The sequence below is a fragment of the Meles meles genome, chromosome 14 (genome assembly GCF_922984935.1).
Source record: "Meles meles chromosome 14, mMelMel3.1 paternal haplotype, whole genome shotgun sequence".
Taxonomy (NCBI): domain Eukaryota; kingdom Metazoa; phylum Chordata; class Mammalia; order Carnivora; family Mustelidae; genus Meles; species Meles meles.
Window position 1 is genome coordinate 35,009,745 of NC_060079.1, and position 25,832 is coordinate 35,035,576.

Consider the following 25,832-nt stretch of genomic DNA (forward strand, 5'->3'; position numbering starts at 1 on the left):
AACGAAGTCCAAACAGTCTAACAACAAGTAAGGAGATTGAATTAATAATCAGTAAACACCCAACCACAACAAAAAAAGAACAATGGCTATAAAAAAACACCCAATAAAGTAAACACTAGGATGAAATGGCTTAATGGGTGAATTCTACCACACATTTAAGGGAACATTAACATTAATTCTTCTCAAGTTCTTCCAAAAATGTAGAAGAGGAGGGAAAAGTTGCAAACTCATTTTATGAGGCCAACATTACTGTGATTTCAAGGCTAGACAGGATACAATAAGAAATTACAGGCCAATATCTGTGATGAACATAGATGTAAAAATCATAAACAAAATATTAGTAAATGGAATTTTTTTAAAGATTTTATTTATTTATTTGACAGATAGAGATCACAAGTAGGCAGAGAGGCAGGCAGAGAGAGAGAGGAGGAAGCAGGCTTCTTGCTAAGCAGAGAGCCCAATGTGGGGCTCAATCGCAGGACCCAGGAATCATGACCTGAGCTGAAGGTAGAGGCTTTAACCCACTAAGCCACCTCGGTGCCCCTAGTAAATGTAATTTAACAGCACATTAAATGGATCATATATTATGATCAAGGGGGATTTATTCCTGGTGCAGTGATGGTCCAAAAATGCAAATCAATAAATGTGACATACCAAATTAACAAAATGAAGGATAAAAATGATAGGATCATCTCATAAATGCAGAAAAAGCGTTTGAAAAATTTCAGTATCTTTTTATGACAAGTATCCTCAACAAATAAGTATTGAAGGTATGTACCACAACATAATAAAGATAATATATATGAAACTCGTGGCTAACATCATACTCAGCGGTAAAAAGTTTAACACTTTTCCTCTAAGATCACGAACAAGATAAAGATGCCTACTCTCACCACTTCTATTCAGCATAGTACTGAAAGTCCTAGCTAGAGAAATATGGCATGAAAAACAAATGAATGACATCCAAATTGAAAAGGAGGATATAAAAATACAGAGGTTTGCAAGTGATTTTATATGTATAGAACTCAAAAGACCATCGAAAAATTATTAAAACTAATAAAGAAATTCAATAAATTTGAAGGATATAAAATGAACATAAAAAACTCAGTGATGTTTCAATCTACTAAGAACACACTATATGGAAGAGCAAAAAGAAGAGAAAAAAGTTCATTTAACTTACAAAATTCAACACCCAAAAAACAAATAATGTAATTTAAAAATGAGCAGAAGACATGAATAGACATTTTTCCAAATAGGACATATAGGTGGCTGACAGACAAATGGAAAGAGGCTCAATATCACTCATCATTAGGGAGACACAAAATCAAAACTGCTTTGAGCACAGCAAAGGAAACAGTCAACAAAACAAAAAGGCAATCCACGGAATGGCAGAAGATATTTGCAAATGACACCACAGACAAAGGGCTGATATCCAAGATCTATAAAGAATTCCTCAAACTCAATACACACAAAACAGATAATCACGTCAAAAAATGGGCAGTAGACATGAACAGACACTTCTCCAAAGAAGACATACAAATAACTAACAGACACATGAAAAAATGTTCATTATCATTAGCCATCAGAGAGATTCAAATCAAAACCACATTGAGATACCACCTTACACCAGTTAAAATGGCCAAAATTAACAAGAGAATAAACAACATGTGTTGGAGAGGATGTGGAGAAAGGGGAACCCTCTTACGCTATTGGTGGGAATGCAAGTTGGTGAGGCCACTTTGGAAAACAGTGTAGAGATTCCTTAAAAAATTAAAAATAGAGCTTCCCTATGACCCTGCAATTGCACTACTAGGTATTTACCCTAAAGATACAGATGCCGTGAAAAGAAGGGCCATCCGTACCCCAATGTTCATAGCAGTAATGGCCACAGTCGCCAAACTGTGGAAAGAACCAAGATGCCCTTCAATGGACGAATGGATAAAGAAGATATGGTCCATATATACTATGGAGTATTATGCCTCCATCAGAAAGGATGAATACCCAACTTTCTTATCAACATGGACAGGACTGGAAGAGATTATGCTGAGTGAAATCAGTCAAGCAGAGAGAGTAAAGTATCATATGGTTTCACTTACTTGTGGAGCATAAGGAATAACACAGAGGACATTGGGAGATGGAGCAGAGAAGTGAGTTGGGGGAAATTGGAGGGGGAGACAAACCATGAGAGACTAGAGTCTGAGAAACAAACTGAGGGTTCTGCAGGAGAGGGAGTGGGGGGTTGGGTGAGCCTGGTGGTGGGTATTATGGAGGGTACATACTGCATGGAGCACTGGATGTTGTGCATAAACAATGAATGTTGGAACACTGAAGATAAAATACAATAAAATAAATTGGGAAAAAAAAAACCCTGCTCTCTCTCTCTCTATATATATATATAGCAGTTTTTATATTTATATATAGCAAAAACTGCTATATATATATATATATATATATATATACATACATATATATATGCTATATATAATAATAATGTGAGCTGTATCACCTCACATTTGTCAGAATGGCTAAAATCAGCAACACAAGAAACAGAAGATTTTGGTGAGGATGTGAAGAAATGGGAACCCTCCTGCATTGCTGGTGGGAATACAAACTGGTGTAGCCATATATTATGGAGTTTCCTTAAAAAAATGAAAAATAGAACTACCCTACAGTATAGCAATTGCACTACTATTTACCCAAAGAAAACAAAAATAATGATTCTTGACCCTGATGTTTATAGCAGCTTTATCTCCAACAGCCAAATTGTGGAAACAGTCCAAATGTCCATTGACTGATTAATGTATAAAGAAGATGTGGGTTGGATAGACAGATAGATAGATAGTGGAATATTACCCAGTCATAAAAAAGAATATCTTACCATTTGTAATGACATGAATGGTACGAGAGAGTATTATGTTAAGAAAATAAGTCAGAGAAAGACAAATACCGTATGATTTCACTCATACATGCAATTTAAGAAACAAAGCAAATGAGCAAAGAGAAAAAATAAAGAGAGAGGCAAACCAAGAAAGACCCTTAACTTATAGAGAACAAACTGAGGATTACTAGAGGGGAGGCAGGTGGGAGAATGGGTTAAATGGGTAATAGGGATTAAAGAGTGAACTTTGATGAGAACTGGGTGTTGTATGTAAGCATTGGGTCACTAAATTGTACACCTGAAACTAATATTACACTGTATTAACTAACTGGAATTTAAATAAAAATTTTTAAAAGTTTCATTTACAATAACATTAAAAGCAATCATATACTTAAGAATAAATTTAACCAAGGATATAGTAGAGCCATACAGTGGAAACTATAAAAAATGATGAAAGAAATTGAAGAAGACACAAAGGGAAAAATATTCTGCATTTATGGATTGGAAGAATTAATGTTAAAATGTCCATGCTACCCAAAGCTATCTACAGATTCAATGTAATTTCTATCAAAATTCCAATTAAAGGGGCGCCTGGTGGCTCAGTGGATTAAGCCGCTGCCTTCGGCTCAGGTCATGATCTCAGGGTCCTGGGATCGAGCCCCGCATCGGGCTCTCTGCTCCACAGGGAGCCTGCTTCCTCCTTTCTCTCTGCATGCCTCTCTGCCTGCTTGTGACCTCTGTCAAATAAATAAATAAAATCTTAAAAAAAAATTCCAATTAAATGTTTTTCATAGAAATAGGAAAAAAATCCTCATTCCATATAGCTCCAGATGAACTATAAAAGACCCCAAATAGTCAAAGCAATCTTGAGCAAGAACAGAGCTGGAGGTATTATACTGCTTCATTTCAAAAGTTATCACAAAGTAATAGTTACCCAAACAATACAGTAATGGCACCAAAAAGACACATGGAGCAGCTGGACAAAATAGGGAGCCCTAACATAAATCCACACATTTATAATCAATTGATGTGCAAGGGAGCCAAAAATATGCAACAGGAGAAGATAGTCCCTTCAATAAATGGTATTGGAAGAAAAACTGTACATCTACATGCAGAAGAATGAAACTGGACCCTTATCTCACACTGTATAAAAAAATGAACTCAAAATGAATTAAAGTCTTAAACATAAGACCTCAACTATAAAACTACTGGAAGAAAGCATAGGAAACAAATCTCGTCACTAGTCTGAGCATGATTGTTTGGATATGACCCCAAAGCACAGGCAACAAAAGTAAATATGACAAATAGGATTGCTTCAGAATAAAAGCTTCTGCGTAGAAAAAGAAACAACCAACCACATGAAGAGACGATTTATAAAATGGGTGAAAATATTTGCAATCATACATCTGATAAGTGGTTAAAATCCATAATATATAAAGAATTTAATTCAATAGCAAAAACCCACAAATAATATGATTAAAAATGGGCAAAGAATTGAAATAGGTATTTTTCATTAGAAGATATACATATGGCCAACATGTATATAATAAGTTGCTTAACTAATTCTCTGGGAAATACAAATCAAAATCACAATGAATTATCACCTAACACTTGTTAAAATGGATATTATCAGAAGACAAAACATAATATTGGTGCAGATGTGGATAAAAGGGAACTCTTATACACTCTTGGTGGGATTGTAAATTGGAACAACTATTATGCAAAGTAATATGAAGATTTCCCAAAAAATGAAAAATAAAACTATATGACCCAGCAATCTCACTTCTAGGCATATATTCAAAAGAAAGGAGATCGATATCTCAGAGAGATTTCTGCACTTCTATGTTCATTGCAGTATTCACAGTAGTTAAGACATGTAAACATCCTACAACTCCATGGACAGATGAATGGATAAATAAAATGTGACATGTATCCATCTATCCAATAGAATATTATTCAGCCTGAAAAAAGAAGGTAATTCTGCTCTTTGTGACAACATGGATGAACCTAGAGAATATGCTAAGTGAAATAAGCCAAACAAACAAAGATAAATTCTGCTTCATCTCATCTATATGTGGAAGCAGAGAGTAGAATGGTGGTTACCAGGGCCTGTGTGATAAGAGAAATGGGGAAATATTGATTAAAGGGTATAAAGTTTCAGTTATGCAGGATGAATAAATTCTGGAGATCGAATGTAAAGCACAGTAACTATAGTTAGTAACGCTGTATTTTATATTTGAAATTTGCTAAAAGAGTAGATCTTAAATGTTCTCACACAAAAAAGGTACCTATGAGGTGATGAATATGTTAATTGGCTTGATTGTAAGTATTTTACAGTGTACATCAAAACCTTACTTGTACACCTTAAATATATACATTTTTAAATTTGTCAGTTATGCTTCAGTGAAGCCAGGAATAAAGTATAATTGAGTGACTGGCTTGACAGTGCTTACGAACAAGTGATTCTTTTGTCATAATGACTTCAGAGAACAACAATTCAACATTTTTTTAAAGATGTTATTTTTTGTAAGTAAATCTCTACATTCAGTGTGGGGGTCAAAGCTTACAACCCTCAGATCAAGAGTCGTATGCTCTACTGACTGAGCTAGCCAGGTGCCCCAGTTATTTTTTTTAAAGAAAGTGTGTTTATAGACCCAAAGCATGTGAAGTTTGAGAAGTTTTAAGAGAAGCATTTTAGCAACAAAATGCCATCTGTAGACTGTTCTTCAGATAAAGTGAAACAAATATAATTTTCCTGTTTTCAACTTTAAAAATTTTTCTCTTATAGGACTAGACTTTAGGTAAATTGTAAAATAAATGAGGCTTCCATTTACTACCCTTACTGGTTGTAACTCATGACTGACATAATTCCCCATGGCACTGTGGGAACTTACAGTGGCGATCATTTCTCTGGATGACCTACCTGGAAATATTTGAATCTTCTTGCATTTATTAACCCTCCATCCAGAGGAAATACCACTGTTAATTGCAGTCTTTTCTCCAGGAATTGATGAGGGTCTAGACTTTTCAGACAAATGGAACAATGTAGGTTATAGACTATTTCCACCATTTACCTGCTTAATTGCAGTCTTTTCTCCAGGAATTGATGAGGGTCTAGACTTTTCAGACAAATAGAACAAATGGGTTATAGACTATTTCCACCATTTACCTGCTTAATTGATTTAACTCTTTTTTTCACACTATGTGTGAATTCACACTGTGTGAATAAACCAAGTGCCAAATACTGAATTGTGTCCCCCGATTTGTATGTTAAAGCAGTAGCCCCTATTCAGAGTGTGACTATATTTACAGATAGGATCTTTAAAAAGATGAGGTTAAAACAAGGCCGTCAGGTGGCTCTGATCCAATCTTACTAGTGTCCTTATAAGAAAATAATAAATAAATAAATAAATAAATAAATAAATAAATAAGACACGCAAAGAGACACTATGGATGCATGAGTGCAAAGGAAAGACCATGCGAAGATACGAGGATAAGAGGTAGAAGGCTATCTATCAGCCACGCAGAGAGGCGTCAGAATGAAATCTATCCTGCCAATATGTTGATCTCAGACTTCTGGCATCAGCTAAGCCACCCAGTCTGTGGTATTTTGTTGTGGCTGCCTTAGAAAATTATCACACCACCTAGCTCTACAACTATTGTTTGTTTTTTACACTTAGAGTGTTCCAGTGTCTGCTCTGATTTCTTATGCACTATGAATGTCAAGATTCTCTTGAGGAAGGAAGACTAGAAATGGCAAAACTTTAGTTCTCACTCTTACCATCTATGTGACATTTTACAATTCACTTAATCTCTCTGGTACTTTAAAGTCCTAATCTGTCAAATAAGAGAAACAATGCTGGGCCCATCTCTTTCATTACTGCTGTATTTTTATGACATTTGATTATAGTTGTTAAAGTTCTTAATAAAGTTCTTGGCCCAAGGACAAATACACAGTGGGTATATTGTATATGCATATACATGTCTGCAGTGTCCTCTCACCTCTCCAATCAAATACTATTTTCAAAAATCATTTTTTTAAATATTTTATTTATTTGACAGAGAAATCACAAGTAGGCAGAGAGGCAGGCAGAGAGAGAGGAGGAAGCAGGCTCCCTGTGGAGCAGAGAGCCCGATGTGGGGCTCGATCCCAGGACCCTGGGATCATGACCTGAGCCGAAGGCAGAGGCTTTAACCCACTGAGCCACTCAAGCGCCCCTCAAAAATAATTTTTAATCTCACATCATATTATATAATTTTTCCAAAGGCCCCAAAGCAAATTGACTCTTTCACCTTATTTTCTTCTTCTTTGAAAGCATTTTGTTCTTTATTCTTCTTTAACTCTTAACTATTGCATTGTAATTTATCTGTTTATAAGATATAATTCCTATGTGAATTATATCACTGAGCCTGGGTGGCTCAGTGGTTAAAGCCTCTGCCTTTCGCTCAGGTCATGATCCCAGGGTCCTGGGATCGAGCCCCGCATCGGGCTCTCTCCTTGGCAGGGGGCCTGCTTCCTCCTCTCTCTCTCTCTCTGCCTGCCTCTCTCCCTACCTGTGATCTCTATCTGTCAAATAAATAAATAAAATCTTTAAAAAAATTTTTTTTAAATAAATAAATTAATTAAATATTTAAAAAAAAGATATAATTCCTATGTGAAAATCTTAGCTGACAACCTCATAGCAGGAATTTTGTCACATAATGTAATTATCAGTGAATTCCCAGTATACTAGCACTGTATCAGCAATATATTAGATGTTCTATTAAAAAATGAAGAGGTGAATAAATGAAAGTGTATTAAACATATACAGCTCTATGACTTAAAATTGGGTTTTATATAAAGAAGTCATTCAAAAAGACAATGGATATTCATGAATATATGACATTTAAAATATGCATATTGTTTACAGATTTTTTTAAAAGATTTTATTTACTTGAGAGAGAGAATGAGAGGGAGAGAGAATATGAAGCAGACTCTGTACTGAGCAGGGCTCAGTCCCATGACCCTGAGATCATGACCTGAGCTGATCAAAACCAAGAGTTGGACGCTTAACTGACTGAACCCACCAAGTTGCCCCAAAGATTTTTTTTAAGATAATATTAAGATGCTCAAGCAGATATAAAAATGAACACATGTTAAAGATTTTGTCTAGCTCATTAATCAGTGAGGGAATCATGCAGATATTAAAACCATTTCAAAAGCAAATCTGAAGAACAGATGTATTTATAGACCAGGAATATCGAAATGAATGTACAAATGCAGACAATGTCATTTTTTCACATGGAGGGATGGTTATTCCTCCACAAGACAGAATTCATTTGCATATATATACACTATAATTATTTTGCATCTCTAGTGGTCATCTACAACTTCCAGAATTATAAAACAGTTCCCATATAATAAATGTATGGTTTTCCATTTCACCACTGTTTTTCCCTACAAAATCAAAACTTTCAAAGTCTAGCTGAAATTTTCTGTCCTCAGTAGCAAAGGACTGGTGAATTTTAGCTGAAGGAAAATTAAACACCCCTGGCTTTGTTGATGGACAGCTTTTATATGTATAAAGCATTGGAATAATTATTTGAGGAAAATTTGTATGAGGGGATTTTGCAGGTAATGCCAGCAAGGTCAATGTCAGTTTAGATTAACTATGGCTTGGTATCTGTCAGCCAAATTAGTGCTGCCTGGAAGGGAAGTTTAACCTGAGCACTCAACTCTTCAGGAAGGTTTTCCTTCGTGAATCAGCAATTCTCTCCACCCTCCTTTCTTTTCTGCAAGGTCAAAAGGGTTTTACTATCCCTATAGGCCTACTTTACTTGCCAATTGGTTTATACCCTTTTGTAGCTGACAAGTAACTTGTTGTCCACTGTATTTGACAGACTACTGATAGATTACAATTCAATGGAATTTACAAGGAAGCATAACTTTATACTTCTGTGTGTATGTGCGTGCACATATTAAATAAAATTTCAGCATATGTAGGACACAGGTCCTTTTTGAATACACCATTTTTATCATACTGAAATGCATGATGTTTTATTAAAAGGGAATTTAGAATGGATCTCACCTGAATTGTGACCTGACCACAGAATCCATACCTGAAGGATATTATGCAGTTGAAAGGAGAAACCTAAGCAGATGAGTGTTTGCAGAGTACTGACAGTTTCTTCTTAGATGTTGAGCAAAAAAGAACGTTTAAGAACATTTTAAAAAATTCTACCATGTTTTAGAGAGGAAGGAATCCATCAAAATCCTTGAGGAGAATGCAGGCAGCAACCTCTTCGACCTCAGCTGTAGCAACATCTTCCTAGGAACAACGGCAAAGGCAAGGGAAGCAAGGGCAAAAATGAACTATTGGGATTTCATCAAGATCAAAAGCTTTTGCACAGCAAAGGAAACAGTTAACAAAACCAAAAGACAGCTGACAGAATGGGAGAAGATATTTGCAAACGACATATCAGACAAAGGGCTAGTATCCAAAATCTATAAGGAACTTAGCAAACTCAACACCCAAAGAACAAACAATCCAATCAAGAAGTGGGCAGAGGACATGAACAGATATTTTTGCAAAGAAGACATCCAGATGGCCAACAGACACATGAAAAAGTGCTCCACGTCACTCGGCATCAGGGAAATACAAATCAAAACCACAATGAGATATCACCTCACACCAGTCAGAATGGCTAAAATTAACAAGTCAGGAAATGACAGATGCTGGTGAGGATGTGGAGAAGGGGGAACCCTCCTCCACTGTTGGTGGGAATGCAAGCTGGTGCAACCACTCTGGAAAACAGCATGGAGGTTCCTCAAAATGTTGAAAATAGAACTACCCTATGACCCAGCAATTGCACTACTGGGTATTTACCCTAAAGATACAAACATAGTGATCCGAAGGGGCACGTGTACCCGAATGTTTATAGCAGCAATGTCTACAATAGCCAAACTATGGAAAGAACCTAGATGTCCATCAACAGATGGATGGATAAAGAAGATGTGGTCTATATACACAATGGAATACTATGTAGCCATAAAAAGAAATGAAATCTTGCCATTTGCGACGACGTGGATGGAACTAGAGCGTATCATGCTTAGTGAAATAAGTCAATAGGAGAAAGACAACTATCATATGATCTCCCTGATATGAGGACATGGAGAAGCAACATGGGGGGTTAGGGGGATAGGAGAAGAATAAATGAAACAAGATGGGATTGGGAGGGAGACAAACCATAAATGACTCTTAATCTCACAAAACAAACTGGGGGTTGCTGGGGGGAGGTGGGATTGGGAGAGGGGGAGGGGGCTATGGACATTGGGGAGGGTATGTGCTATCGTGAGTGCTGTGAAGTGTGTAAACCTGGCGATTCACAGACCTGTACCCCTGGGGATAAAAATACATTATATGTTTATTAAAAAAAAAAAATTTGGAAGGGGAGGCGAACCATAAGAGACTATGGACTCTGAAAAACAACCTGAAGGGTTGAAGGGTCAGGGGTGGGAGGTTGGGGGAACAGGTGGTGGGTAATGTGGAGGGCACGTTTTGCATGGAGCACTGGGTGTTGTGTAAAAACAATGAATACTGTTATGCTGAAAAAATAAACAAAATGGAAAAAAAATTCTACCATGTTTTAGAAGTATTCCAAAAAACTGAAAGTTTTAGAATATTATCTGTCAATAATAGTATGGGAAGGACTGTTGAATAATAATGGCATGAATACTACTCATAATTTTTGGCTTCTTTCCAAATGTAAGTGACAGCCATGGAGGTGCATCTCACTTATAGGGAAGTGCAGTTTCTGCACTGTAGGGAGTGCAGTTAGCTGAGAAGCTCCAGCTGAAGGGCCTTCAGGATCCACTGTGGGATCCTGCTCTTGCTTTTTTAGCCAAAGGCCAAAGACCAAACACACAGTTCTTTTTAGCCTGCCAATTCTGTCCAGCATGGACTCTTCTAATAAGGAATGTTTACATTGCAGCTCCCCTTTTTTGGTCTCTCAGACATTGTCTCAGAGCTGAACTACAGTCTGAGGCCCTTCCTACCCAATCCACCTTCCTTCTGCCTCTCCTTTTACATGTGTCAGCCTTGAACCGTGGTCCTTAGGCTTTCCATGCCTAATGTCTGTTTCTTCTCATCTGTCTTTGACTGAATAAATATTTCCCACTTCCAATTCATTCTTGACATCCTCTTCCTAGAAGACTCAAGCCCATAGAGCGTTCATATCATTACTAAACACATACACAGTTATGTATTCATACATATGTTTATATTTTTACACATTTTCATTTAAACCTTTATAAATTTATAAGATAAAGATGTGGCTGTCTTCATTAGATAGATTAAAATATTTTAGGCTCAGTGATACATGAATAATTGTATATGTCTTCAAGGCAAATAATATATGATTACATATTTAATACCCTTAATCATTGTATGCTGTATGTTTTGGATAATTAAAATAGGTTTTATCCAACACAAAGTTTCTTTGCTTTATAAATGAAAAGAAAAAAAAAGATTTAAATTATGAGTATATTTTCCATCTGCTCTTTTTTTTTTTTTTTTTAGATTTTATTTATTTATTTGACAGATAGAGATCACAAGTAGGCAGAGAGGCAAGCAGAGAGAGAGAGAGGAGGAAACAGGCTTCCCGCTGAGCAGAGAGCCTGATGTGGGGCTCGATCCCAGGACCCTGGGATCATGACTTGAGCCGAAGGCAGAGGCTTTAACCCACTGAGCCACCCAGGTGCCCCTGCTCTTTTTTTTTTTTAAGATTTTATTTATTTGACAGAAAGAGATCACAAGCAGGCAGAGAGGCAGGCGGGTGGTGGGGGGCAGGCTCCCTGCTGAGTAGAGAGCCAGATGCAGGGTTTGATCCCAGGATCCTGGGATCACGACCCGAGCCAAAGGCAGAGGTTTAACCCACTGAGCCACCCAGGCACCCCTTCCATCTGGTTCTTAATAGCAACACATATTTGATAACTGAATCAAGAGTGGTTGAGGGAAAAATAAACAGGAGCCAGACACTACACTGGTTTTATGTAAGAAAAAGCTAAGCCACAGAATGAGCAAAGGGAAAGTATAACATGTCAGTCTGGAGGATGTGGATATATAAAGATTTGAATTGTCCTTTCAATTATTCTTTGTGGTCTGACTTATTTTATTTTCTGCACTAGTTAGAGCAGAAACTACGACATAAGGAGTCATCTTGAGAGGATACCATTTTAGTCCTTTTCCTCTTCCACATTTTTACCCTTCCAGGGAGCATGGAAATATGGGAAGTGGAGAAAATAACTGAAACATTTGCATCCATGTTCAAAAAGATCCTGGAATAAAGTAATTACTTTGTACTTTTCCTACTTCTAGGGTTTTCAATAGCTTAGAGGCTGTATTAATGGGTTATTTAACCTTTTTTTTCTTTCTGGCCTTGACCTGTATGACTTAAATTTTCTTTGCATATGACTTGTTCAAATAAGAACCTACGAAGAATGAAGACCATTATTCCCTAATTCGAGTGGGAGAGGACTGCCAAATAAGTTTTAAAAATCTTATGGAAGAATTGGGTTATATTAATGTGAAGTTTTAGTAAAAATTATGGAGGAGGAAATGGCCTTTCACCAGTTCTCATTCTCCTTTTCCATATATATCTTCTTCAGGATTTTAGGATTTTACTAATTCTTCCCAACTTAATTTACCTGCTACAAGTCTTATCCACATAGAAGAATTTCTCTTCACTTAGAATATTCTTCTTTGTTTCTTCTACCTAATGAATTTCTACTCATCCTTATGGACTAATCTTTGTGTCCCTCCATAACACCTCCATTCTCCTATGGCGGTTTACTTTTGTTTTTGCATATGCTTCTCTTTTCCATTAAACTGAAAATATTCAGGGGCATGCCTTTTTCATCTTGTTTCCCCAATACCTGACATGTAATAGTCAGCAAATTCTCCTGTTGGCATTTAATTACTTTATAGACTGTCACTATTCTAAATTTCCAACCTAACCATTCAATTATCTGTCATGCAGACTCTGATTCATTCAGACTAGTCCGTTTACCATGCAAAGTGTATCTGAATATAATTATTTAAATATACAGGCTAGTTCAAAATGATCAATTAACCAAACTGCTTATACACTTCTCTCTAAGACTGCCCTATTTCCCCCTTTCCCACCTTTTCATATGCTACTTTTTTTTTTCAATGCTAAAGTGAAATTTCACCCCCCTAAACATCAGCTTTCTATTCCAGTTCATATTATGTTTTTCTTATGACCTCACAGTCTTTGTTTTTTATATCATTCATTGGCTGTAGGCTTTATTTTTGCCATGCTTTTATTGGTCTCATGATGGTGTTGGTCTTGATAGCAGCATACTTTTGATGTGTGTGTGTGTGTGTGTGTGTGTGTGTGTGTAATGTAACTAAATGTATACTATAAACCAGGAAGATATATAAAAAATTGTGTTCAAATATGTGGACTTAACTCAGGGGTAGATGGTTGTTGGGGGATCTGTAAGGGAAGTCCTGTTGTTCTTTGTGAGGAAACTCAAAAGACAAACCAACAGCAGATGGAAAAGAATGAAGAAGAAATTTGATTTTTGGCTGGGAGGCGCCAACAGTATATAGAGTGTGTGGAGAAAAGCTTGACAGTGGAAGAATCATCAGAACTTTCTGTGTAGTTTAATTCCATGTGAGCAGTTTATAATAAAGCGTGAAAAGGAAAGAAGAGGAACGGCCAGCCAAGGTGGCATGAGGGAGCAAACCCAGGTCAGCAGCATGAATTCTCTTGCCAGTGAAAATGTTTCTTTTGTAGAAAGTCAGCATTTATAGCCAACAACAGCATTGATAGGAAGAGTGATGTGTTTCACCTTGCCCCTAGGATTCTGCAGGAAGCAGGTCAGCATGAGACTGCAATTAGTAAGTTCTTTAGCCAGCACACCAACAAGTAGTTCTTGTTTAGCAAGAACACCAATAAAATCTAGTGCAACTCAGTCAACTCCACAATGATGGAGTGCTGCCATTGTGGGCCTAATCACAAGAAATCATTTTTGTTTAATTATCTTGTATACACACAGATAAATGTTACCTAAGGAAATGCTTGAAAATATTTCAAAATATTTGAAAAACTTGTTATTTAACTTAAACTTATTTTCTATAAGGATATTAGAGATCCCTTACTATATTATAAGATGTATTGGTATTTGTTGTTTTTCTTGTTTTGCTGAATGTGTAGTGGGGAAATAAAAACCAGAGACTTTTGGGGGGTTTGCTGTTGTTGTGTGCCCCAGCTCCATTACAGTCTAATCATGTGACTTCAGATATTTTTTTTTAAAAAGGGATTATAAATACTCTCTACACTTCTTTGGATTATTTTGAGTATAATAAAACCATTTATATAGAATATTTTGAAACACATAAAAATTACAAGAATCCTCAAATTTTTTGTTTCTCACAAAACTAGTAGAGTTTCATTTATGTAATTGGTGCTGAATCAAAGATTATTGAATAATGGGCATGAAAGAAAGAGGAGAATGTTATGGTCAAAAGAGGGGCACCTGGGTGGCTCAGTCATTAAGTGTCTGCCTTTGGCTCAGGGTCATGGGATCGAGCCCCGAAACGGGCTCTCTGCTTGGTGGGAAGCCTGCTTTCCCTCTCCCACTCCCCCTGCTTGTAGTTCTGTTCTTGCTGTCTCTCCCTCTGTCAAATAAATAAAATCTTAAAAAAAAAATGCATACCAGACTGCTCAAAGTAAATAGGAATGGTTATCCTTAGTATAGAGTCCACATTCTACATACAGCTTTTGAGATACTGAAATGTTATTATATTACTTGCCTAAGTAAATAAATATCTAAGAACTGGATCACTATAAGCAAACTTAGATGAAATACCCAAGCCAAAGTAGATTAATATATCAACCAAAATGCAAACATATTTGCCTGAGGCACTATCCTAGTAAATTACAACATCCTAGTAAATAACTAAATAAGCATACTTGAAGACCAACTGCCTTCTTTGAGGTGTAACTGGAGAAAGGAGAGTTAGATAATCAAACTGAAGCTAGTTTTATTGTATGGATTTCCCCTCTCCACTAAGAAAGAATTTTAAGACTAGATCATTCACACTGAACATTTTATATGTACAAACTCTTTCTTTTTGTTAAATTGGTTAAATTCGTGCTTTCTAAAACTGTTAATAATGAGTTACTAAAGAGCATCGGTTGATATTTGAGTAATAGTTCAGCTGAATAGTTTGTAATTTTTGTTGTTGTTGCTTTGCATCATTCACACCGCCTATCAAATCTAAAGGCAGCATGTCTCAATCTGATGTCAAGTAGCTATTGGCCTCTTTATCAGTGTGAGCAATACCATTCAACCTTCTAGGAAAGGCTAGGCTATTGATGGTCAATCACATTGTATGGTAAAATATATCAATTTTATTAACAGAGGATGGCGTTTCCTGATCTTATTCTAAAGTTCTGAAGTGCTTTGGGGTTAAGGGACCTGTGGCTTCTGAGGTTATAAGAACTGCATGAGCTTAGGGCATAAAATCTACTGTATTTTCAAAAAGTGTATAATTTGCTGACTGACTTTGTTTTATCAACATTTCTGGATTGCTATTTATCACACAGGTATTTGACCTTCTGAACTGATTCGTTTTACTGAAAATTATATTTGCATACTTTCTTCTCCTGCTGTCAAATATATAAATGCCGTGGTGTAACATTATTAAAAATCCATATCTTATTTTACTACCAACCTTCATCCTAAGTTACTGACAAGTCTTGATAATGGATAAACATATGCAGTCATCCACTGAGCATGTTACAGGGTGTGAGCTAGATGAGATGTGGCAGGTTACTTTCCACTCTTAAAATTATATATGACTTTACTAATAGTATTTACCACAGTCTAGACAAATTAGAATTCCCAAGGAAGGGGAAAAAATGGAGAAAGAAAGAAATCACTTTGATACTGCAAGATAAGGTTACTTGTGGTGGCAGAATTAGACATATCTAGCAAAAGAAACCTAATTATTCCTCTCTGGATCTTTAACTTCAAGACATGACCACAATCCATTCAGATGATCAATTAAGGCTTTTCAGCCAGAAATCCCAAAACATTATTGAAAGAAAATAGTTTTTTTTGTTTTGTTTATAATTTTTAATTTTTAATTTTTTTATCACTATGTTCAGTTAGCCAACATGTAGTACATCATTAGTTTTTGATGTAGTGTTCAACGATTCAGTAGTTGCGTATAACATCCAGTTCTCATCCCAAGACGTACCCTCCTTAATAACCATCACTTTGTTACCTCATCCCCCCACCCTCCTTTCTTCTGTAACCCTCAGTTTGTTTCCCAGAGTCCAGAGTCTCTCACAGTTTGTCTCACTCTCTGATTTCTTCCCTTTCAGTTTTCCCTCCCTCTCCCTGTGGTCCTCTGGGCTATTCCAGATCTATAAAATGCATTTGGATGAAGTTTTCTCTTACCTATACTGGGTTTCTCCCCTTCCTCCCTCCCTTTCTCCCTTCCTTCCTTCCTTTTTTCTTTCCTTCTTTTGTCAACACTGGTTTAAAACACAAGCAGTTCATTTGGTGTTTCTGGTAAGATGTGGCCAGATATTTAACTTTCTATTTAGTTCTGCCTATTAGTAGAAAGTCCTTAACAGTGTCAAAAAAAAAAAAAAAGTTTGAATAGATGTATATTATAAACCATATACAGAGTAGAAATTCCAGTGGATGGAGATGGTAGCTCTTCCCAGGAAATAGAGAAGATAGGCAAAAATAAAGAACATATGCCTTAGTAAGAATAAATAAACCATTTGGTTAGTGAGGCTAGTTGCCAAATTAGAAACCATTCAGGTCATTAAACTATTTCATGCTGTTGTTGAAAATTACACTTGCTTACATGTTAAAAGAAGATAATACGTGGATTAATTGTTTTCTCATATTCCATGGCATTCCTCCAGAATTTACATCAGATACAAGTTCAGGAAAAATAGAAGTGCCAACCTACTGAACTTCTGCTATTTGCAAAGGTATATATATATAGAGAGAGAGATTTTGTAAGTACCTCGAGAATTCATCACAAAATCTCAGTTCTAAAAAATTATTAAGTCATTGTTAAAAGTTTATTAAACTAAGAAAACTTTATGTATGCTTTCTTAATTAATAGTCACCAAATTAAGGCTAGTATGCTATTTCAACATATGATGATAATAATCACAGTAAAAAAATAAAAATGTCCTGGGACTTAAAAGAGAGTAGGCAGTTCATCCATAGTCATACTTTGCAGACACAAATATATAGAAACATTTATTCCTGTTGTATTTTAAGATAATGTTTTTTCATTGTACATATTGGCTGCCTCAGATACCCTTGTTCCATTTTGTGTCTATCCTTTCTTTCTCACACTCCTTTCTCCCCTGTCTGCTTTGACCATTGCTTTATCTCTGGCCAAGTCTGATTTATTCCTGGTTCACATCTTTGAATGTCATATTTTTGCCACTCCAGTGCTAAATGTCGTATTGATATGGGCATTTGTGATCTCTAGGAGCAGCAGTGTTGTTGTTTTTAGTATATTTATCTTGTTGCTGTTGTTGTTTTTTTAATTTAAAAAAAAAATTCAAGTATAACTAACATACAATGTTATATTAGTTTTAGGTGTACAATATAATGATTCAACAATTCTATACATTTCTCAGTTCTTATCAAGATAAGTGTACTCTTGGGGCACCTGGGTGGCTCAGTGGGTTAAACCTCTGTCTTTGGCTCAAGTCATGATCCCAGGGTCCAGGGATCAAGCCCTACATCAGGCTCTCTGCTCAGCAGGGAGCCTGCTTTCCTCTTTCTCTCCACCTACCTTTCTGTCTACTTGTGATCTCTCTCTGTGTCAAATAAATAATTAAAATCTTAAAAAAAAAAGATAAGTGTACTCTTCAATCCCCTTTATTTATTTCACCCATTCCCCCCACCTCCAATCTGATAACTACCAGTTTGTTTCCTGTATTTAAGAGTCTGTTTTTTTTTTTTTTTCATCTTTTTTTTTAACTTTATTTGTTTTGCTTCTAAAATTCTACAGAGATAATATGGTACTTGTCTTTCTCTGACTTACTTATTTTACTTACTGTTATACCCTCTAGGTCCATCCATGTTGTCCCAAGTGGTAAGATCTCATTCTATTTTGTGGCCTAGTAATATTCCATCTACTTTACCCATTCATTTATTGATAGACACTTGGATTGTTTCCATATTTGGGCTACTATAAAAAATGCTGCAATAAACATAGTGGTGCATATATATTTTCAAATTACTATTCTTTCTTTGGGTAAATATCCAGTAATGGAATTATTGGATCATTTGGTAATTTTGTTTTTAATTTTTTGAAGAACCTCCATACTGTTTTCCACAGTGACTGTACCAATTTGCATTGCTACCAACAGTCCACAAGGTTTCTTCTTCTCAACATCTTTGCCAAAACTCATTTTTTGTGTTTTTTTTTTTATTTTAACCATTCTGACAAGTGTAAAGTGATATCTAATTGTGGTTTTGATTTTTATTTTCCTGATGACTAGTGATATTGACCATCTTTTCATGTGTCTGTTGACCAACTGTATGTCTTCTTTGGAAAAATGTCTATTCAAGTTCCTTGTCCATTTTTAATTGGATTATTTGGGTTTGTTTGGTGTTGAGTTGAATAAGTTCTTTGTATATTTTAGGATATTAACCCCTTATCAGATATATCATTTGGAAATATCTTCTCCCATTCAGTATGTTGCCTTATTAATGATTTCCTTCACTGTGAATAAACTCTTTGTTTTGATGTAGTTCCAATAATTTAATTTTGCATTTGTTTCCTTTGCCAGAGGTGACATTTCTAAACAGATGTTTCTACAACCAATGTCAAGGAAATTATTGCCTATGGTTTCTTCTAGGAATTTCAGGGTTCTAGGTCTCACATTAAGTCTTTGATCCATTTTGAGTTTATTTTTGTGTAGGTGTAAGAAAGTGGTATAATTTTATTCTTTGGCATCTAGCTGTCCATTTTCCCAACACATTTATTGAACAAACTATCCTTTTATCATTGTATATTCTTGCTTCCTTGGTCTTAGATCAATTGACCATGAAAGCGTGGATTTATTTCTGGACTATCTATTCTGTTCCATTGTTCTGTGTGTCTGTTTTTGTGCCACTACTATACTGTTTTTATTACTGTAGTTTTATAGTATATTTTGAAATTTGGGGCTGTGATGCCTCCAGCTTTCTTCTTTTTCAGATTCTCTTGGCTATTTTGGACCTTTTGTGATTCCATACAAATGTTAGGATTATTTGTTCTAGTTCTGTAAAAAAAATTTTTTTTTTGGTATTTTGATAAAGGTTGCATTAAGTCTGTAGATTGCTTTAGGTAATATGGACATTTTAACAATGTTTTTTCTTTCTAGGAGCAATGTTTAAACCCTTGCTTCTGAAATCCCAGATATTTCACCTGATGCTGTATGCTTTGGGGGATTCTACCTGGACCAAAACTTTGGGTGAGAGTGCTATATTGTGACTATTTAATACACTGTGATTCTGTTGTGAACAATAAAATTTACAAAAATTTACTAGGTAGAGATTAGAGGAAACCTATTGTTTTCCTAATTAAAAGTTAAAGTTCCTAGTAAGCATTGGCTTTTTGATATATATTCTTTTCCTCTTCTGCCTGGGACATGCATGTTATGCCTGTGGTACAAAAACCATACTGTGAGCATGAGGGTAAAATCCACAGCCAAGATGGCAGAGTGAAAGGGAAGAAAGAAACTACATCCCCTTTGTTATCATGGAACCATTATATTAGTCCTGGACTACCTACACATGCTTCATATTTTGTGGGAAAACATAAATCTCTATTTGACCAATCAGCTTGTGGTGGTTCTATAACTAATGTATTCTAACTTAGATACTTAATGAAGCCTAAGTCCTTTGTAAGGATTGGGTAAAGCCCTGACCCTTGTAATGTCTAAAAAGGTGACCAATCACTTCTCAGTAGTACTCTGGATAATAATCATCAGTAAAAATTGAACTGAGCACGTACTCTGTTGACTAGTGTGCCGAGACTACCAAAAGGAAGAGTTATGGGGTTATGTATTAAAGACTATTGCAGATCTTAACTTCAGGATTCCAGGGGATTTTTATCAAGACTTCCAAAAGCAAGGGAGTGTTTTCTTTTCCTCTGAATGACATCAAACACAGCACATCAAAAGCTCTCTTGAAAAAAATGGAGTAGCAACAGCTTTATATTTATTTCCTCTTAAATTCCTTTGGATATTGAAAGCTAAAACTAACCTCATACCGTAAGAGTTTTGCTAATACATAAGTTCTCTTTCTTTCATGCAAAATAGCTTTCACTATGTGGAAAATGTTCATTCATGCCACAAATGTTCATTAAATGCACAGTAACTGTCCTTTGTCCTGTGAATATCAGGAAAGTTAAGAATGATTCTTTTCGTTCAGAAAGCTTAAAGGGTAATAGAGGCAGAAAGTGGAGAAAAAATGTTTTATCTTTTGCATCAACCTCCTATTATAAAGCAAGTAAACTCATATCCCCTTTGTAAGGAATGATAATAATTTTCAGCATTATAGGGAGAGGTATATGTTAGTGTTTATGTTTTTTATAAGTAGAAAATTTTAAATTTGTTAATTAAACTAGCCCCAGATAATGAAGTGTGTATTGTACCTGTGTCTGTGTATAGCTATGTGACTGACACAAAATAAACTAGTCATCAAAATACAATTCCAGCATTCACATGAGAAATCACAATTATAATAAAATGTAAATAGAATCATTTTAGTTATTTCCAAAGAAAAAAATACACCTGAGAATCTTTATACACTCTAATGATTTTTAAACTATAGAGGCCCCTTGGAAAAGAGCTTAAGGTACAATGAGATATACATACTGTTAATAATAATAGTAATTATTATTATCCAGATATATTTTCTCACCATCTGGAAGCACAATTAATACCTTCGATACATCTAAGAATGGCAGATAGAGCTTTACTCAAAGCACATAGATGAAAATAGTATTCCCTTGAAGAATTTTCAAAGAAAATACAAAGACAGCACATTCCTGAACACAATACACACATCTTCTTATAGTCTTAACGGTCCAATCACCTCTGTTCTCCATAGTTCTCCATAGTTCTATTCTGTTAAGATATAATTCTGAAATGGCTGAATCCGAGAGGAAATCAAATGTCAGAGTCAGGTCACTAATGGTTAGAAACACTAATAGAAACCCTAATTAGAGCTAAGCATTTAATTATCTTTCTGTTCCTCTCATTTCTAGTATTACCAGATTTCTCAAATGACTTACTTTTTTTTTTTAAATGACTAAAAATAGCTATCCATAAAAGATAAGTTTAGCCCTAAATCTCTGGATTCTGGATGAGATATTGTAATGGTTCATTTTATAGGAGAGAGACCATCTTTATAAATAAGTGATACTATGTGCTCTGCACTGTAACTGCATTGAAAATGTACTGATCTAAAAGAAACTCACTGGGTTGAAAACCAGTTGACGTTGATTTTTCAGATACACTGAATTCTGTGAAATGGCCTCTAGAAACCACTGTGAACTCCCCATATCTAGCCAGAGAAATTATGTAATGATATACTTAAAAAAAATGCCTCTTTGGACTTCTGTGGTATTTTACATTTTAGCAGATTATATTATTTCCTAACCCAGTGTTTTTTGTTGTTGTTGTTGTTGTTGTTGTTGTTGTTTTTGCTTTTCTTCCCAACTATAGCATTGCCGTATTAAAAAAAAAAAAAATCAAGGTGTATCTCGTTTTCTGTTACTGTACTGGTTAGCTTGGACTAGCTAAATATTTTATTTAGTACAGACTGCTTTTCTCAAATAGCTTTTGAGGTGAATGTATGTTATTTGGCTCCAAGTTTGAAAGAAATAGAGAGACAATCAGGTTTCTTCAGGTGATAGGGTGTTACTGTAAAGATGCCCAGAAAAGCAAGAAAGCACTGGAAATTGGCACAGTCAGTTGCAAAATCGGGATAGAATAAAATCACTTTTGTTCAGGCTGCAGTAAAAATCCTAAATACCCAACAACAGTTCTAGTTGTCTGTTCTGCTTCGGACTCAGCTTCTCTTATCTCTGTTCCTCTGCTTATTTCTTCTGTTGCTTCATACTTAAGGTAGGCTTTCTATGTGTATTGGTTTGTGCTCTTCCTACTGGCTTTGTTGTTGTTTGTGTGTCTCACACTGAAATTCCCCAAGTGTGAAAAATGGATTGGATATTTTTGTTACTTTAGATCATCTTTACTAATTCAATAACTGGTGTCTGACCACCTCAGAAAGCTCTACTCCAGCCAACAGTTTGCCTTTGCATCAGATGAATGTCTTTTTACCATTGTTGGGAAAAATTGTGATTAGTTAGGCAAAACTATGGCAGTGTGTGCATATGTAAGGAGCCTCATTCAGCAGATTCAATTACAAAGTGTAGTGTAGTTGACAGACATCCTGAGCTTTCTGATATCTATTTTAGAGGGAATTTCTCTTAAATTCTAAAAATACTGTTTATTTTTGTGGATGTTGTCATGGAATGGATAATCCAAGACACTATTGGTGAGATTCCAGGTACTTCTGTAGTATCTTTATACTGGAAATCTATTAGTAACAACATTGTTGATTCACATGCCATCAGAAATTCCCTGAGTACTCCATGTGGAGGATTATTTAATGGAGTTAAATTTTATAATGTCTCCAGTAAACATGTACCATTTAATTCTCAGATAAATATTGACTTACACCAAAATAAATGCTGAACAAGATTGAAATGTGGAAATTTACTCATTGTAGAAGATAAATCTAAAACTCCATTTTGTTAACCCAATCTTTTGCTGTTTTATAGAACTTCATTGAATTTCTAATATGTGTAATATTTAGAGTCTGATAATTATATGGATATTAAAGTGAGTAATTTGAATTTGTTAATAGGAATATATTATATATTAGGTAATTCAACAGAAAGATACATTGATAAATTTTATAAATAAAAGTGAGCTGATATGTTGAATGAAAAGCAGTTATGTTCACCAAAGTAATAAAAACTGAAAACTTGATTATATTAAATAATCTGTATATTTAATGGCAAGATAAAGCCAATGTGAGAAGTTTTATTTCAATCAAGGAAAGTGCAATGCTACTGGTTTTTTTTTTTTTTAAGTCAATTAGCCAACACACTTTAAACCTGACACATTAGAAAGAACGCAGTCTTAAGTGTTAAACCTTACTGATATTTATTTCAGAAATGTTTTCATATTGCAATGCTAAGTAGGTATTTTTAAAGAAAAATACATTTGAGGAAGGTATATTTATTTTTAGGAAACTTGAACTCCGTAAGCACATATAATACACTGAAGTAAAACAATCTAGACAGAAATTCAAACATTTAATGAGACTGTGGGTGAGTATCCTAACAACAAAGAAAATTGGATACATTTTGCAATACCTGTTTGACCAATAAAGAATATAATTCTTAAATTCCTTTGGGATATCTTTTATCTTCTTCTCATAAAAAATTTTTCTAATGGTTTTAAAATATTAACTACAATTTATTTAAGTTATAGGAAAGTTATAGTTATTTAAGTTATTTTTATAGAAAACGAAAGGATGTATATTTATATTTCATTATTTTACCTAAAACACCAAAAAATTTACATTTGATAAATGAAATTAATACTTTATTTGATAGATTTTAATGAGTATTCTTCCCACACCATATACACTATTCTTGAGCTCCCCCTAACATTCATTATATATACTTTACACTGAATAGTGCAAATAAATAAATGAATGAGTGGATAAACTAGTAATCAACAAAGGTAGAATCACATTGACAATTATATTTCATTTATGTCCATGAGCCACTTAAGATCAATAAGTAAATCTAATTCATGTTCGTGTCCCCAAAGACCTGCAGAGACTTAGCAAATTGTAAACATTTAATATGTATTTAAAATACTGAAAAAAAAGTAAAAGAAATTAATCTCTGTGCTATTAATATTTTTTCTTTCAATAAAATCAGGATTTGAAATAGAGTGTTTTAGAGAAAAAAAATCATATCAAGTGTTTTTTGAATTCATTTACTATTGTGCTAGCATTAGATTTAGAAATGCAATTAGGTTTACAGTAGGATTAAGCAGGAAATGTTGGTTTTAATTTACTGAAAAGTTAGTATCTTGCCCATTACAAATGATAATAACTGTCTTTCAACTTAATTGAATAAGACTGATTGTTCAAGTCAAATCGCTTCCTTCCAAGTGATGTCATTATTTTCATCTGACAAGACAGATAATCATCTGCCACGTTTGCCATCAATAGATGATGTCTATGCTGGCAAAAGTCCATTTACCCACACCTTGAAAAGGCACAAGTGGGATTTTTTTTGCTATGATAAAAGAAAATCCTTGGTTCCAAGCATATTGTCAGTATAAGAAGTAAGCTAATACTATTAGTATTTCAAACTAAAATACATGAGTGCTCGCTTTGGCAGCACATATACAAACTAAAATACATGAAAAACATAACTTGGTATTTGTATAAATTATTATTTATTTTTTGTTCTGTTCAAAAGGCTGACTAAAGTTTTAAATAATATCTACTCTTCATGGACATGAATTGGACTTCACTGCCCTACTAAAAACTTAATGAAAATACTTCTTCACAGAGGTGAAATAACTTTTTTCTTTTCATGTTTTTTCTTAGAATTTTTGAAATATACATGTCACTTATTAACAATAATATTTTGACACATCTTCTTTCTCCATTCAATACAGACATATACATCTAATAACATCTGTTATTATTTGCTCAACAATTTTAAGTAAACTGCCATACTACAGTCCTATAACTCTGTGTTTCATAGAATTTTAACATTGATACAATGCTGTTATTTAATATCCAGTTCATAGTTGCATGTGGCCAATTATCATAGTAAAATGTTTTGTATCATTATTGTCAGTTTTTACAAACAGGGTCCACAATAATTAATTGTTATTTAATAAAACATTCTGCCCAAAGAAAGACTGAATTCTCTGAATTCCAAAAGTAGCTTCCAAAATTTGGGGTATAGAATACACATATTCTATTCAGTGGTGCCTTGCATTACTGCTAAACCTAGTGTAGTTCTCAGCGGTTTAGGGCTTCATTATGTCTACGTGTTCTGTCTTCTGTGTTTATAACCTGGAAGTACTTGTCCTGGGAAAAGAGGACCTAATATGGGTTGAGAACTTGTTGATTTAGAGGGGAAGGGGCCGTTACATCTGTAGTGGAAAACAAGGAAGTTCATTTCAGTGCCCATATGTTTATAACTAATAAAGAAAATTGTTCATTAAACTCTTTTGGGGTATCTTTATACCTTCCTATTATTTCTGTGAATTTTTCTAATAGTTTTAAAATAGCAGGATTTTGAGATTTTCATAATTTCCATGTTAATTAGTAATTAGGAATAAGAGGAATATGGCATACTGCAAATAGTACCCAGAATACATCTTCATCAGAAAGAAAAATGAAGCCATTGTGGAATTCTTTTAAAAGCTTAAATAGTTCAAAGCCACACCATAAACATCCATAGTATATTAATGTTTCATGGTATTTTCATTCTTCATTTTGACTTTTCTATCCCCCATTTTTCTGATAATCATCTTGAAGTTTTGATCAGTTTATAAAGTTTTTTTTTTTTTAATTTATTCATTTGAGAGAGAGAGATCGAAAGCATGAGCAGGAGGAAGGTCAGAGGGAGATGGAGAAGCTTAACCAACTGAGCCACCCAGGCATTCCTTGATTGGTTTCTAAAAACATAACTACTCATATACTGCAAGTGCCCTTTAACTCTTTATAGTGTAATTACCAGTGTATCTTACACGTTACAACAAGTATAATATCTAATTCACAGTAAGTTTTAATATATGA